This window comes from Arachis hypogaea, chromosome 13 (genome assembly GCF_003086295.3).
Source record: "Arachis hypogaea cultivar Tifrunner chromosome 13, arahy.Tifrunner.gnm2.J5K5, whole genome shotgun sequence".
Classification (NCBI taxonomy): Eukaryota; Viridiplantae; Streptophyta; class Magnoliopsida; order Fabales; family Fabaceae; genus Arachis; species Arachis hypogaea.
The window spans coordinates 97,397,713-97,409,392 of record NC_092048.1 but is presented as its reverse complement, the minus strand read 5'-3'; the positions used below and the strand labels follow the sequence as shown (position 1 = coordinate 97,409,392).

At 36.0% G+C, this 11,680-nt stretch overlaps 1 non-coding gene across 1 annotated transcript; it reads right to left on the bottom strand.

The window, feature by feature from the left end:
- Positions 1 to 10,867: 10,867 nt before the first annotated feature.
- Positions 10,868 to 10,975, bottom strand: LOC112739967 (small nucleolar RNA R71). Its single transcript, XR_003170900.1, has one exon. It is a non-coding gene; the product is annotated as a small nucleolar RNA R71 (small nucleolar RNA).
- Positions 10,976 to 11,680: the final 705 nt, after the last annotated feature.

Genomic DNA, 11,680 nt, shown 5'->3' with positions numbered 1-11,680 from the left:
GATTTTTATAATAGAATAACAAAGACAGATAAGCTAACATAAGAAAAGGGAAGAAAATTTCAACAAAGAGTAAAAGCAAGAAAATTGATATACACAAGACAGGAAATGGTAAGCTATACATAGTGGAGTTAGCAGAGATGGAGAGAGCAGCGATGATGACAAGGGAAAGTCGAATGGGGGAATGGAAAAATGATGGGAGATAGAGCTAACTCAGGGAATCAACAATAAGTTGTGCATCAAGAGGATACCTTATATGGAAGTAATAGAAATAGGGGAAAAAGAAAGAAAGAAAAAAGGAAGCTCAGAAAATAGCAGTAGACATAGAAGAGGATCAGAAGGACATCAGGATGGCTGAAGAGGCGGGCCTTATCAAGCCCCACCAGCAGCCATGAGTCTCCTCAGTTGGAACTATCGCAAGGTGGCAGCGCCTACGACAATATTAGAGCTTAAAGATCTATCTAAGAAATTTAAACCTACTATCTTATTTCTCATAAAAACTAGAGCAAAAGAGAGTAAGATCAAGTATCTTAGAAGAAAGTTACATTTTGATTTCCACTTTTGTGTTGAACCCCGGGGCTTGTCCGGCGGTCTTTGCCTGTTATGGAATAAAACTTTGGATTTGAATGTTTATTCTTGGTATGATAGATATATCAAAGCTAGGATTAAGGACAATAATAGGATTGAATGGAACTGTGTTTTTGTTTATGGAGACCCCAAGTTTAAAAATATACAAGAAATTAAGAATGAATTAACACAATTATGGAGGTGATAAGAGAAGTATTGGGGGCAAAGAGAAAGAGTGAAATGGTAAAAGTGGGCGGGGAACAAAAATACCGCTTTCTTTCATGCGACAACTATTCAAAGGCAGGAAAAAAACATATCTGATAGGTTGAAGAATTCAAATGGGCAGTGGATTAACGAGGATAAAGAGATCATGGAGCTTATTGAGAATCATTTTTCAAGCTTGTTCACTATAACTATGAGATAGAGGATGGAGAATTGCATAAATAAAATCCCTAACCAGATTTCTTAGGATATTAATGAAGATCTTATTAGAGAAGTCACGGACAAGGAGATTCATGAAGCAATATTCAAGATGGGCAGCATGAAAGTTCCTGTGCAAGATGGTTTAAACGGATTGTTTTATTAAAAACACTGGAATGTAATTTACAATGAGGTTAGTGAGGTGGTCGAAGACTTTTTCATGAAACAGAAACTGTCAGAGGGTATTGGAGAGACCGCTGTGGTTCTCGTCCCAAAAGTGAGGTATCTAGAGAACCTTCGTCAACTTAGACCTATAAGATGCTGTAATTTTGTGTATAAAATCATTTCAAAAATTTTGATGAATAGGCTGAAAAAGTTCTTGGACAAGATCATCTTGCCTATACAAAGTGCTTTTGTTAGTGTAAGATATATACAAGATACCATTGTTATTGTACGAGAGGCTTTACATAGTCTGTCACAAAAAAAGAAATAGATGCTCTGATAGTCTGACTATAAAATTGGTTATGAATAAACCCTGTGACTGACTAGAGTAGGATTTTTTGGAAAAAGAAATGTTAGCTTTTGGATTTCATAAAAAGTGGGGGAACATGTGTATGGAATGTGTCAGGAGTGCTGCTTAAAAGTTTAAAGTAAATGGAAACATGTCAAATGAAATAAAACCTCAAAGGGATTGAGGCAAGGAGATCTATTATTCTCTTATCTTTTCATTTTAGCGTCAAAAGTTCTTACTATTTTGATGGAGGATTCTTTGAGGAAAAAAAGGATAACTGGGATCGAACTAGGGAATATGGCCCCTACCATTACTCACCTTTTGTTTGCGAACGATTGTATCATTTTTTTAGTGGCGAAAAAGGAAGATATTTATTAGATCGTCCTAATTCTAAATGAATACACAGAAGTATCCAAACAAAAGATAAAGCTGGAGAAGTTAGGGATTATTTTTGGGCAGCAGGTTTGATGAGCAGATATTTTATACGCTTTCTGGCATCACTTTCATATTTTTTTAGTAGTTTTTATTTAGTTTTTATTAAGTTTTTATAGGTTTTAGTGTTAATTTTACATTTTTGGATTCTACTATGAGCTTTTGTATTTTTGGACAATTTCAGATAATTTTTGGCTGAAATTGAGGAGCTAGAGCAGAAGTCTGATTTAGAGACAGAGAAAGCACTGCAGATGCTGTCCAGATCTGACTTGCCTGCATTCAGAAGAGCCTTTCTAGAGCTACAGAAGTCCAAATGGAACGCTCTCAATGGCTAAAGAAAATATGACTTCCAGAGCTTTCCAGAAATATATAATAGTACATACTTTGCTTCGGATTAGAAGGCCCAAAACTGGCGTCCAACGCCAGCTTCCTGCCCCCTTCTAGGCGTCCAGCACCGAAAGAGCAGAGACCAATGTACAAACGCCCAAAGAGGACCGCCTAGCTGGTGTTCCATTCCCAAGAGACCTCATAGTACGTGGATCTCATCAAAGCTCAGCCCAAACACTCACCAAGTGGGCCCCAGAAGTGGATTTAGCACTAAATAGACTGTTTTACCCTTACTAGTCATTTGTTTAGTGTTTAAGGGATTTTATTCATGTAATTCGTACACTTTGCACATCTCATTCAGCATACACATTTTTACTTTGTATTTTCTTATCAGTATGAGTTTCTAAACCTCCTAGGTTGAGGGGAGGAGCCCTGCTGAGTCCTATGAATTAATAAAAGTATTATTATTTCTCTTCGATCCGTGTTTGATTAATTCTAAGATGTATATTCGTTCTTGATCAATATAAATGCGTTGAACTGGCATAAGGTTATCACATTCTACATGGGTTCAGAGTGCGTCTTTCATCGGACAATGATGAACCACCAGCTTGAATATACGTCTCTTAGATGGCTAATCCACGACTTTGTTGGGAACTTCTCGAGATATCAGTTCAGCCGATTTTTGGGGAGATTAGGGTCTCTGTGGTAGAGGCTAGAATCCAAGGTGCAGCATTCTCTGATTCCGAAGATCTGACCTTGTTTGTGGCATTTTGAGTAGGATCATTAAGGAGAATGAACTATACGAGCTTCACCCTCAATCAGAATGGATTCGTACTAAACCTGGGGTTCAGATCTGGAGGAGTATTGGCAGCTGCTCAAACCAGTATCAATCACATACAGCCTGCCATTGAAGAAATCACTCACAAGCAAAGAGAGCAGTAATACCGGAGTTAATTCAGAAAGACAAAGCAACTCCAAGCCTCATCCATCACAAATATTCATCTAGGTTTTAAGATTATCATTTTTATTTTAATTGAGTATTTAATTTTATTTTCTACTTCTTCTATTTTTTCAAAAATTATTAAAAAAATTTTCAAAAATATTTTTCTTTTCTTTATTCAATTTTTGTTCTTGGTTTGAGTCTTGTTTCAATTCTTTGTTTGGTGTTTGAGTTTTTGTTGTTGGTCCTATTGCAATTTTCGATTTCTTTTATTCTTTCTTTCAAAAAAATTTTTAAAAATAGTTTCTTTGTTTAATTCTTGTGTCAATTCTTTAAGTTTGGTGTTTTCTTGTTTATTTTCTTTTAATTTTCGAAAATTTATGTTTGGTTTTCTAAAAATTTTAAGTTTGGTATCCTTTTTATGTTCTTGTGTTTTCTGAGTTTCTTTGAATTTTGTTCTTCGTGTTCAAGTTAGTCTTCATGGTGTTCTTGGGTCTTTTTTGTGTTTTGATCTTAAAATTTTTAAGTTTGGTATTCCTTGGTGTTTTTTCTCAAATTTTCGCACACTAGGATTAACTAGATCTAAAAATTTTAAGTTTGGTGTCTTTTACTTATTTTTCTCTCTCCTCATTAAATTCAAAAATAAAAAAAAAATATCTTTTCTATCTTTATTTTAATTATAATTTTCATAAATTCCTTTGAAAATTTAGATTTTAATTTTAAAAATTTTTTATCTTATCTTATCTTAGCTTTAAATTTCAAAAATCAAATCATTTCAAAATTAAATCTTTTCAAAAATCATATCTTTTTCAAAATCTTATCATATCTTATTTCAAATTTAAAATTTTAAAATTTCAAATTTCAAAATCAAATCTTTTTCAAAAATCAAATTTCAAATCTTATATTTTTAAAATCTTTATCTTATCTTGTTGACTTTTTCAAAAAATTCAAAATTCAAATTTTAACCTTCAAAATTTTAAATTTTAAATTTTTTTATTTTAAAATCAAATCTTTTCTTAATTAATTACTTATCTTCTCTTTTTTCTTTTTCAAAACTTCCTAACTAACTTCTTCTCTCTAATTTTCGAATTCTCTTCTTATTCTCTCTTTTCTATTTTTGAAATTTAATAATTAAAATTTAAATTACTTTTAATTAATTAATTTTAATTTTGGTTTAAATAAATAAATAAAATAAAATAAAATATTTTAATTATTATTTATCTTCTCTACTTCTGTCTCTTCTTCTACTCCTTCTATCTTCTTCCTTCTACAACTTCTACCTTTCTTCATCATGAACCCAAGTGGGAATGAAGAGTTTAAAAGAACTCTGGGATCTTATACAAGTCCCACTGCTAACTTCTATGGAAGAAGTCTCACCATACCTCACATCAGAGCTAGTAGCTTTGAAGTGAGCCATCAACTCATTACTCTAGTGCAGCAGAACTGGCAGTATTCTGGACATTCACAGGAAGAGCCTACAGAATTCTTTGCAATTTTTTTAAAAATTGCTGACATAGTACACAGTGAGGGAGTAGACCGAGATGTCTACAGATTATTGCTTTTTCCTTTTTGCTGTAAAGGACAAAGCAAAAAGGTGGTTGGATAACCAGCCTAAAGCTAGTTTGAAAACTTGGAAACAGCTAGTGGACAAGTTTTTAAACCAATACTTCACCCCAAGGAAGATGACCCATCTAAGGCTGGACATCCAAGGCTTCAAACAAGGAGATGGTGAATCCCTTTATGATGCCTGGGAGAGGTATAGGAGGATGCTAAGAAAATGTCCCACTAAAATATTTTCAGAATAGATACAGTTAGACATCTTCTACTATGAACTTTCTGACATGGCTAGAATGTCTTTGGACCACTCTGTTGGTGGTTCCATACACATGAGAAAGACCATTGGAGAGGCTCAAGAGCTTATTGAGACAGTTGTCACTAATCAGCATCTGTACTTATCTCCTGAGGCCTCTACAAAAGGAGAGGTTAAGGCAGTAGCTGTTGAACCTAACCCTCCAGAGCAGGATGGCCCATTGACTCAGCAACTACAAGCCCTTGCCCAGCAACTGTTGGAACTGCAAGAGGCTCTGCAAAAAACTCAGGCTTCTAACAGGAATGTAAAAGCCCAATTGAGTTAAACAAGACAGCAGTTATCTAAGCAGATAACAGAGGAATGCCAAGCCATTTAGCTGAAGAGTGGGAAAACCTTAAGCACCCAACCTCAGCACAATAAGGATGAAAAGCTCATAGAGGATAACCAGGTCTCTGCACAAGATGATTCTGGGCGTTCAAATGCCCAAAGAGGTATCACTCTTGGTGTTGAACGCCAGAAAAGGGCAGAGACTGGGTGTTCAAACGCCCAGGAAGGTATCCCTCTTGGCGTTGAACGCTAGGAAAGGTCAGAGATTGGGCGTTTAAACGCCCAAGGAGGTAGCAGCATGGGCGTTGAACGCCCAAGCAAGGGAGGTCAATCACCCACTGATAACAACCCTCCTAGGCAAGCTAGTAACCCCCCTTCCAACACATATGGCATTTGGCCTCCATCAACCAATATTGATGAATATAAGGCTAAGATTCTATTTCCTCAGAGACTTTGTAAAGAGAAAAGGGATAAACAGTTTTCTTGCTTTACGGAGTATCTCAGAATATTAGAGATCAAGATCCCTTTTGCAAAAGCTCTTGAACAGATACCTTCTTATGCTAAGTTCATGAAGGACCTTTTGAGTCATAAGAAGGATTGGAGGAAAGTAGAGACAGTAGCTCTTACTAAGGAGTGCAATGCAGTCATTCAGAGGAACCTTCCTCAGAAGCTGCAGAAACACCCTAACATTCTTCTCAGAGCCACAAAAGTGAATTCAAGAGAAGAGTGTCTGGCCCTCATTAGTACTGAGGAGGCCGAACCTCAGGAGCATGCTACCGAGGGACTTAAGACAATCACGGACCAGAAAAATCTTGAGAATGCCATTGAGCACGCCCCTACAGAGGAGAAGGAACCTCGAGTTGGATCTTCTCTGGGTGTCCAAGAAGAGCCTATGACTCCCACAGAGCACGCCTTTGTAGAGGTGAAAGAGCCTCAAGAGCCATCTTTCCTAGGCGTGCAAAAAGGACCGGCAGATAGGCAGTTGGCTCATTTCCTAGCAGCACTTCAAAGGTTGTAAGTCAATTCTCTTTTACAAAGGTATTTGAAAAGAAGGACCTAAGGAGAGATGAAATAGAGATACTTACTGAGAAGTACAGTATCCTAATTCACCATGAGTTGCCAAGGAAAATGCCAGATCCAGGGACCTTTCAGATCCTATGGACTACTGGAAAGATTATTTTTGACAAAGTCCTGTATGATCTTGGCTTAAGTTTAAATCTGATACCTTCCACTGAGGCAGAGGCCCAATCTAGAGAGACTGGGAAGGCGTTAAACGCCAGTGAGGAAGCCCTCACTGGGCGTTCAACACCCATCCTGGCAGCAGAGCTGGCATTGAACGCCAGCCAGGGAGCACTGGCTGGGCGTTCAACGCCCAAACACCCAGGCTTTCTGGCACTGAACGCCAGTAAAGAACCCCTCATTGGGTGTTCAACGCCCAACCAGCCAGGTTTTCTGGCGCTTAATGCCAGTGAGGAACCCTGATGAGCGGATAATTTATACGCTTTTTTGCATTGTTTTTAGTATATTTTTAGTAGAATCTGGTTACTTTTAGGGATGTTTTCATTAGTTTTTATGTTAAATTCACATTTCTGGACTTTACTATGAGTTTGTGTGTTTTTCTGTGATTTCAGGTATTTTCTGGCTGAAATTGAGGGACTTGAGCAAAAATCAGATTCAGAGGTTGAAGAAGGACTGCTGATGCTGTTGGATTCTGATCTCCCTGCACTCAAAGTGGATTATCTGGAGCTACAGAACTCAAAATGGCGCGCTTCTAATTGCGTTGGAAAGTAGACATCCAGGGCTTTCCAGCAATATATAATAGTCTATACTTTGCCCAAGTTTAGATGACGCAAACTGGCGTTCAACGCTAGCTCTCTGCCCAATTCTGGCGTCCAGCGCTAGAAACAAGTTGCAAAGTGGAGTTCAACGCCCAAAATGGCACAAAAGGTGGTGTTCAACTCCAAGAATGACCTCTCCACGTGTAGACTTCAAGCTCAGCCCAGGCACACACCAAGTGGGCCCCGGAAGTGGATTTATGCATCAATTACTTACTTTTGTAAACCCTAGTAACTAGTTTATTATAAATAGGACTTTTTACTACTGTATTAGACATCTTTTGAATCTGGGATTGTATTTTTGAACATCTTTGGATGCCTGGTTCTTAGATCATGGGGGCTAGCCTCTCGGCCATGCCTGGACCTTTCACTTATGTATTTTTAACGGTAGAGTTTCTACACTCTATAGATTAAGGTATGGAGCTCTGCTGTTCCTCAAAGATTAATGCAAGGTACTACTGTTTTTCTATTCAAACTTAATTTATTCCGCTTTTAAGATATTCATTCGCACTTCAACCTGAATGTGATGAACGTGACAATCATCATCATTCCCTATGAACGCGTGCCTGACAACCACTTCCGTTCTACCTTCGATTGAATGATTATCTCTTGGATCTCTTAATCAGAATCTTCATGGTATAAGCTAGATTGATGGCGGCATTCATGAGAGTCCGAAAAGTCTAAACCTTGTCTGTGGTATTCCGAGTAGGACTCTGGGATTGAATGACTGTGACGAACTTCAAACTCGCGATTGCTGGGCGTAGTGACAGACGCAAAAGGAGGGTGAATCCTATTCCAGTATGATCGAGAACCTCAGATGATTAGCCGTGCTGTGACAGAGCATTTGGACCATTTTCACAAGAGGATGGGATGTAGCCATTGACAACGGTGATGCCCTTACATAAAGCCAGCCATAGAAAGGAGTAAGACTGATTGGATGAAGACAGCAGGAAAGCAGAGGTTCAGAGGAACGAAAGCATCTCTATGCGCTTATCTGAAATTCTCACCAATGATTTACATAAGTATTTCTAACCTTCTTTTATTATTTAATTTCGAAAACTCCATAATTATTTTATATCTGCCTGACTGAGATTTACAAGGTGACCATAGCTTGCTTCATACCAACAATCTCCGTGGGATCGACCCTTACTCACATAAGGTTTATTACTTGGACGACCCAGTACACTTGCTAGTTAGTTGTATCGAAGTTGTGACAAATTATGAATTGAGATTAGAGCACCAAGTTTTTGGAGCCATTACCAGAGATCACAATTTCGTGCGCCAAATTTTTGGCGCCGTTGTCGGGGATTGTTCGTGTTTGGACAACTGACGGTTCATCTTGTTGCTCAGATTAGGTAATTTTCTTTTTGTTTTATTTTCAAAAAATTTTTCAAAAAACCTTTCAAAAATTTCTCCTTTGTTTTCGAAAAAAAAAATTTTAAATGAAAATGTTTTCAAAAATATTTTTTTTTTAGAATTTTTAAGAATGAATTCTAGAGTTTCATGAAGCATGTTGAAGCATACTGGCTATAAAACCATGTCTAAATTCCTTTGGACAGAGGTTTTGGCTTAAAATTGAATGAATTACTCCCATATTCATGCTAAAGCTTGACTGGCTATTAAGCCATGTCTAACCCTCAGATTGGAGCTTTAGATTAAGATTGTAAGATTCCTGGAATTCATATTAAAAATTTTGGAATCCTTATTTTTCTTTTTCAAAATGATTTTCGAAAAAAAATTTAAAAGAAAATACAAAAAAATTATAAAATCATAAAAATCAAAAATATTTCATGTTTCTTGTTTGAGTCTTGAGTCAAGTTGAAAGTTTGGTGTCAATTGCATATTCATCTTGCATTTTTCGAAAAATTCATGCATTCATAGTGTTCTTCATGATCTTCAAGTTGTTCTTGATAAATCTTCTTGTTTGATCTTGATGTTTTCTTGTTTTGCATCCTTTCTTGTTTTACATGTGCATTTTTGCATCCATAGAGTTTAAACATGAAAGATTTCTAAAGTTTGGTGTCTTGCATGTTTTCTTTGCATATAAAAAATTTTTAAAATAAGTCTTGATGTTCATCTTGACATTCAAAGTGTTCTTGGTGTTCATCTTGACATTCATAGCATTCTTGCATGCATTCATTGTTTTGATCTAAAAAATTCATGCATTGCATCATTTTAGTGTTTTTTTTTCTCTCATCAAAAAAAAAATTCAAAAATAAAAAAAAATATCTTTCCCTTTTTCTCTCTCAAAATTTCGAAAATTAGATTTGACTTTTTTAAAAATTTTTAAAATCTAGTTGTTTTTATGAGTCAAATCAAATTTTCAATTTAAAAATCTTATCTTTTTCAAAATCTTTTTCAAAAATAAAATCTTTTTCATTTTTCTTATTTATTTTCGAAAATTTTAAAAATATATTTCAAAAATCTTTTCTTATCTTTATCTCCTAATTTTCGAAAATAACATCACCAATTAATGTTTTGATTCAAAAATTTCAAGTTTGTTACTTGCTTGTTAAGAAAGATTCAAACTTTGAGTTCTAGAATCATATCTTGTGATTTCTTGTGAATCAAGTCATTAATTGTGATTTTAAAAAATCAAATCTTTTTTAAAAACTAATTTCAATCATATCTTTTCAAAAAATATCTTCTTATCTTATCTTTTTCAAAAATTTGATTTCAAAATATCTTTTCTAACTTCCTATCTTCTTATCTTTTCAAAAATTGATTTTCAAATTTGTTTCAACTTACTAACTAACTTTTTGTTTGTTTCTTATCTTTTTCAAAACTACATAACTAACTCTCTCTCTCTAATTTTCGAAAATATCTTCCCTCTTTTTCAAAAATTCTTTTTAATTAACTAATTATTTTAATTTTTTATTTTAATTTTCGAAAAGTTACTAACCTTTTTCAAAAACTATTTTCGAAAATCACTAACTCTTTTTCAAAAATTATTATTTTCGAAATTTTTCCTCTCTCATCTTATTCTATTTATTTATTCATCCACTAACATCTCCTCCTTACATCACTACTCCTATCCTTACCTTTGTGTTTGGATTCTTCATTCTTCTTCACCCCTATTCCTTTTCTTCTTCTACTAACAATAAGGAACCTCTTTACTGTGACATAGAGGATTCCTCTTCTTTTCTTGTTCTCTTCTCTTTCTTATGAGCAGGAATAAGGAAAAAGGCATTCTTGTTGAAGCTGATCCAGAACCTGAAAGGACTCTGAAGAGGAAACTAAGAGAAGCTAAATTACAACAATCCAGAGACAACCTTATTGAAAATTTCGAACAAGTAAAGGAGATGGCAGCCGAACCCAACAACAATAATGCAAGGAGAATGCTTGGTGACTTTACTACACCAAATTCCAATTTACATGGAAGAAGCATCTCCATTCCTGCCATTGGAGCAAACAACTTTGAGCTGAAACCTCAATTAGTTTCTCTGATGCAGCAGAACTGCAAGTTTCATGGACTTCCATCTGAAGATCCTTTTCAGTTCTTAACTGAATTCTTGCAGATATGTGATACTGTTAAGACTAATGGAGTAGATCCTGAAGTCTACAGGCTCATGCTTTTCCCTTTTGCTGTAAGAGACAGAGCTAGAGTGTGGTTGGACTCTCAACCCAGAGATAGCTTGAACTCTTGGGATAAGCTGGTCACGGCTTTCTTAGCCAAGTTCTTTCCTCCTCAAAAGCTGAGCAAGCTTAGAGTGGATGTTCAAACCTTCAGACAGAAAGAAGGTGAATCCCTCTATGAAGCTTGGGAAAGGTACAAGCAGTTGACCAAAAAGTGTCCTTCTGATATGCTTTCAGAATGGACCATTCTGGATATATTCTATGATGGTCTGTCTGAACTAGCTAAGATGTCATTGGATATTTCTGCAGGTGGATCCATTCACCTAAAGAAAACGCCTGCAGAAGCTCAAGAACTCATTGACATGGTTGCTAATAACCAGTTCATGTACACTTCTGAGAGGAATCCTGTGAGTAATGGGACGCCTATGAAGAAGGGAGTTCTTGAAATTGATACTCTGAATGCCATATTGGCTCAGAACAAAATATTGACTCAGCAAGTCAATATGATTTCTCAGAGTCTGAATGGAATGCAAGCTGCATCCAACAGTACTCAAGAGGCATCTTCTGAAGAAGAAGCTTATGATCCTGAAAACCCTGCAATAGCAGAGGTAAATTATATGGGTGAACCTTATGGAAACACCTATAACCCATCATGAAGAAATCATCCAAATTTCTCATGGAAGGATCAAAAGCCTCAACAAGGCTTTAATAATGGTGGAAGAAACAGGTTTAACAATAATAAACCTTTTCCATCATCCACTCAGCAACAGACAGAGAACTCTGAACAAAATACCTCTAATTTAGCAAACTTAGTCTCTGATCTGTCCAAGGCCACTGTAAGTTTCATGAATGAAACAAGGTCTTCCATTAGAAATTTGGAAGCACAAGTGGGCCAGCTGAGTAAAAGGATCACTGAAATCCCTCCTAGTACTCTCCCA